Raw genomic sequence first — 6,152 nt, 5'->3', positions numbered from 1 at the left:
TCCAGGGGATCTTCCCAACCCAGGGATCTGGGTCTCCTGCATAAAAGGTAAATTCTTTACTGTTTAAGCCAACAGGGAAGCCCTCTTTTGGCCACACACTCCTTTAATTCTTACTTCTAGAGAAATCCACCATTACCCCTTGTACTTGAAAGAATATATTCAAGATATGGAAATCATGGTTGACATGAGTTTCCCTCAACTATTTAAAGATGTTATTTCATAACTTCTGGTTCCTATTATAAGCTGTCTGAATAACTCTCATTCCTCTGGAGAGGATTCGTCTTTACTCTCTGGCTGCTAGTAACATGTTCTCTTTGCCTCTGGTGTTCTACAGTTTCACTAATATATGTATAGGTATGGATTGATTTTGCTTACTCTGCTTGGTATATGCTATCCTTGTATCTGTAGATTTTTGTCTTTTATATGTCCTGGAAAATTCATGGTCATTATCACTTCATTTCAATTTTTTTGGGGCCATACCACGTGACATGCAGGGATCTTAGTTCCCCAACCAGGGATCAAAACTCTGCATTGAAAGCACTGAGTCTTAACCACTGGACCACCAAGGAAGTCCCTAGATCTTTCTCTTTTATTCTTATTTATTTATTTATTTATTTTGGCTGCAGTGGGTCTTAATTGTGACATACAGGATCTTTAGCTGTGGCATGTAGCATCTAGTTCCCTGACCAGAGATTGAATGTGGGCCCCCTACATTGGAAGTGCAGAGTCTTAGCCACTGGACCACCAGGGAAGCCCCTGTCTCTTTAAATATTGGTTCTCCTTTATCCTCTCCATTTTCTGTTTCTGGGACTCTGATTTAATGTATATCGTATTTCTCACTCTACATATGTTACCTCTCTCCCTACCATATGTTTCACCACCTTGTCTCTCTGGTTTGTATCCTCCATCATGTTATCAGTTCTATCTTCCAGGTTACTCAATCTTTCTTCATTTCTCCCTGGACTTTGCTTAACTTTTTTACTATTGATCTTTAAATTTGAATAATCACACTTTTCATTTCAATAAGTCCAATTTGTTTCTTTTCCAAATGTACCCTAGCATTTCAGATAGTCTCTTGTGAATTGCTTAGCTTTCAGTTCAGTTCAGTTCAGTCACTCAGTCACGTCCGACTCTTTGCGACCCCATGAATTGCAGCACGCCAGGCCTCCCTGTCCATCACCAACTCCCGGAGTTCACTCAAACTCATGTCCATCGAGTCAGTGATGCCATCCAGCCATCTCATCCTCTGTCGTCCCCTTCTCCTCTTGCCCCCAATCCCTCCCAGCATCAGAGTCTTTTCCAATGAGTCAACTCTTCGCATGAGGTGACCAAAGTACTGGAGTTTCAGCTTTAGCATCAGTCCTTCCAAAGAAATCCCAGGGCTGATCTCCTTCAGAATGGACTGGTTGGATCTCCTTGCAGTCCAATCGACTCTCAAGAGTCTTCTCCAAAACCACAGTTCAAAGGCATCAATTCTTTGGCGCTCAGCCTTCTTCACAGTCCAACTCTCACATCCATACATGACCACTGGAAAAACCATAGCAATGACTAGACGGACCTTTGTTGCCAAAGTAATGTCTCTGCTTTTGAATATGCTATCTAGGTCGGTCACAACTTTTCTTCCAAGGAGTAAACGTCTTTTAATTTCATGGCTGCAGTCACCATCTGCAGATTTTGGAGCCCCAAAAAATAAAGTCTGACACTGTTTCCACTGTTTCCCCATCTATTTGCCATGAAGTGATGATGGGACCAGATGCCATGATCTTCGTTTTCTGAATGTTGAGCTTTAAGCCAACTTTTCCACTCTCCTCTTTCACTTTCATCAAGAGGCTTTTTAGTTCCTCTTCACTTTCTGCCATAAGGGTGGTGTCATCTGCATATCTGAGGTTATTGGTATTTCTCCCGGCAATCTTGATTCCAGCTTGTGTTTCTTCCAGTCCAGCGTTTCTCATGATGTACTCTGCATATAAGTTAAATAAGCAGGGTGACAATATACAGCCTTGACATACTCCTTTTCCTATTTGGAACCAGTCTGTTGTTCCATGTCCAGTTCTAACTGTTGCTTCCTGACCTGCATACAAATTTCTCAAGAGGCAGATCAGGTGGTCTGGTACTCCCATCTCTTTCAGAATTTTCCACAGTTGATTGTGATCCACATAGTCAAAGGCTTTGGCATAGTCAATAAAGCAGAAATGGATGTTTTTCTGGAACTCTCTTGCTTTTTCCATGATCCAGTGGATATTGGCAATTTGATCTCTGGTTCCTTTGCCTTTTCTAAAACCAGCTTGAAACAATCCATCTTTTATTTTGTAAACATGTTGTAAATATATAAAAAATGTGTGTTTTCTGTATATTATCTTCTGGATCTGATAATTTCAATATTTGAAGTCTTTAGAAGTTTAAATCTATTGATTATTTCAGCACAGTGCCTGGTTGACTCAGCCTTGGCTCCCCAGAGTTCTGCACTCTGCAAAATGTAATTGAAGCCATTTTGCATTTTTGTTTTGTTTTAAGCAAAAGACAGTCTTCTGCCCTATCCATAATATGAAATTCAGGCTGAATGGAGTCTAAAGATTTTACTTTGTTTTTACACAAAAACTAAAGTTTTTGTGTAAATCTCTTGGTTTGAATAAATCCATATATGGTACAATCTTAAGTTAATAAATATTATTTTTATATGCAAAAAAAAAATCTATTTATTATTTCAGCTTATTCTCACTCAAGGCAGAAGAAATCCTGGAGAAAGTTCTGAAAGTGCAAGAAAAAATAACTTCTCAGATAGTGGAAACTCTGGGGATCCAAGAACAGATGAATCTGGGGATAAAATATGGCACAAGAGTTGAAATCTATAGCCTGGGCTTCTACTTGGTGCTGGATAGGCTAGGTTTCAGCACCACAGGACAGGTTGCACTAGGGCCAAACACAGAATCAGCAAAGAGGCGGCCACTGGCTGGTTCTAGCAGAAGTACAATGGGATCATTCTTCTTGGCAAAATAAATTCCCATTTCTATCCAAAAGGTCAATAAAAAGTTTTCAGTGAAATATATATATATATAAAAAAATGAAAACCTCACATTAGTAAATTCCTGCGTTTTGAATGCTATACAACAGTAAATAATTATATATAGATGAAATGGAAACATTTCTAGGAATACTGTATGTCAATTAATAAAACTCACACATAATAGGAATAAGCCCTGAACAGATGATAACCACAGAAGAAATCTAAATGACAATGAAAAATCTACACCTAAAAAAGGCACTAGACAGAGAAAAACTTCTGAGTAAGCTCTACTGGTGTTTCAAAGACCATATTACTCCAAGGAGACCTTTAAACACATGTAAGTATAAAAATTTATTCTTTTGTTCTATGAAGCCAGCAAAATCCAGACAGCTCCTAAACTGGCTAGCTCTCCAAAGAAAATTTCAGACACATTTCACTTGCAAATATATGCCAATATAGGACTTCCCTGGTGGTCCAGTGGTTAAGACTTCATGTTTCCACTGCAGGGGGCACGTGTTTGATCCTTGGTCAGGGAACTTCCACAAGCCATATAGTGCTGCCAAAAACAAATATACGCCAATATACACAAAAGTTTATTGAGAGACAGGCTCTGTGGAACTCTTGTGTTTCCACATATCTTGCAAACAGAGGTAATAACTGCCCTTTTGTTCCAGGCTATGATTTCAAGGATGCTTGTATAGTCAAAACCCTGGAAGACAGTGATAGAACCTCCAGCTGGAATAGAGGGGAAATTGCTTACTGTATGATAAAAATGATGTCTCTCTCCAGTGTCTTTTCTTGTTGTTGTTCAGTCGCTAAGTCATGTCTGACTCTGACTCCTTGAACTGTAGCTCGCTGAGCTGCTCTGCCCATGGGGTTCTCCAGGTAAGAATACTGGAGTGGGTTGCCATTTCCTTCTCCAGGGGATCTTCCCGGACCAGGGATTGAACCCATGTCTCATGCATTGGTAGGCAGATTGTTTACCACTGAGCCACCAGGGAAGCTTGTCTTTGCTTACTTCTCTATATAAAAGATTCAGGTTCCTAAACCCTGGAGTTCTTCAAATGTGATATAATCCTGCTGGCTGTATAGCACCTGCCTGTATTGTGGGATTTGTGGAGCAAGGGAAACCAATGGAAACTTGATGCTTATGCTGTTTGTTGTGCTGTGAATAATAAAGTTGTCTGTCTTTGACTCAAGGTCTTGTGTATTCTGTTAGTTTATATGATACTATGGTTAACTTTCTAGCTTGCAAGTACGCATAAAAAAAAAATCTCTTAACTTTCACAGTTCTCAATAAAGTCTGAAACTATTATAACTATTATCAGGTTGAATTCAATGGGTGAAAAGATCATATATCATGGAAAATAGGGTTTATTCTAGTTGTTCAAAGATGATTCATCATTAGGAAATCTGTTAACATAATCGACTGTATTAAAAGAACAAGAAAATGAAGTATATGCTGAAAAATCGTTCATTAAAATTTATTACTTATTTCTTATTAAAATTAAATAAAACAATGAACATCATTAAAACCATTACTAAGCTAGGAATAGAAAAAAAACATTGCTTAATTTAAGAAAATGTTTTTATAAGGAACAAACAACAGCACTTTCAAAGCATTCCCATTAAAGACAGGAACAAGGCAGAACTTTACACTATTACCTATACTTTTCAACATTGAGCTAGAGCTAACTAGGCAGTAAGACTAATGAACAAGAGGAATAAATAATTGAGAAAGAACAGAGATTTGTCATTTTGCAGTTGGGTAATATTATCCTCTAAAAAATGCAAGAGAATCATCTAAAGAACTATTAAAACTAATGAGATATTTCAGAAACACAATCATGATCAGATATAAGATTTATATACAAAAATCCATGGCTTTCCTTTATAGAATCAATAATCAATTAGAAAATATAAATGAAAAAATATTTCATGCTAAATAGCAATAAAATCTATAAAATTTCTAGGTATAAGTTTAACAAGGAAAAGGCAAGCTCCATGTTACATATACAGATTTTTTAAACAATTCATAAAATCTCACTGAATGTCATAAAAAGAAAAACATGCTCTTGAATAGGAAAACTTAATATATAATGATGTCACTGTCCCCCCAAACAATTAGTAAATATAATTTAATACCACTTGATGTTCCCAAGGAATTTTTAATGTAACTGAAGAATTTTAGGGACTTCCCTGGCAGTCTAGGGGTTGACTTCCACACTTCCATCATAGGGCGCTTGGGTTCAATCCCTGGCAGGAAATTAAGATCCCATATGCCAAGAAGCCAAAAAAAAAAGAAAAGAAAGAAAGAAAGAAAAATTCCAGCACTTACCTGGAGCAGGAAATAATGTATGAGACAATTCTGGAAAAAGAAAAAATACATATGTGTGCATCTTCCTCCCCTTATTAGCTATTAAGATATAGCATTTACAAAATTTAAAACAGCATGTATCAGTGCATGAAAACACGGTGGCTCTAGGAGACAGTCTTGAGATTTCATTAAGGAACCCACCTACATTTAGAATATTCTGAAAGCATTTTAAATCAGTGGAAAAAGGAAAACACACTAAAAGAGTTAGAGCACTTGGAACCCATGAAGAAAATGTAAATTTAAACTCTTATTACATTTTACTATAATTTTCTTCTTTTATTTCCCTGCCCTTTGCTTATCCAGTTCTTTTGATTACTCTCTAGGTCTTTTTCATCTTCTGCAAAATGAAAAGTTTAATATTTATTTACTCTCTCATGGGGTCTCATCTTTGCTTCCCGACAACTCGTTTGGAACCTGCTAAGTTCGTCTGTCCATAGAATTTTCCAGGCAAGAATGCTAAAGTTGATTGTTATGTCCTACTCCAGGGAATCTTTTCAGCCCAGGGATTGAACCCAAGTCTCTTAGGTCTCTTGCCTTGGCAAGTGGATTTTCTACCAACTGCACCAACTAGGAATCCCCAAGTAGGTTCAATTCTTTATCGGCTTCTGACTTCAACTTGTCAGTCTTCAAGGGAGAGAAGACCCTTTTCTCTCTGGCTTCTCTCTGCCCTCTGCTAACTGTTGGTAACTGCTTCTTGTCAGAACAGTGAACTCCCAGCCCTGATTGCCTACCAGGCTTTTGCTTGGAAAAAGGAGTGCACAGTTTGGTTTG

This window comes from Bison bison, unplaced genomic scaffold, assembly GCF_000754665.1.
Source record: "Bison bison bison isolate TAMUID 2011002044 unplaced genomic scaffold, Bison_UMD1.0 scf7180017864020, whole genome shotgun sequence".
Taxonomy (NCBI): Eukaryota; Metazoa; Chordata; class Mammalia; order Artiodactyla; family Bovidae; genus Bison; species Bison bison.
The sequence above is the reverse complement of the archived record's forward strand: the minus strand, read 5'-3'. Positions refer to the sequence as shown.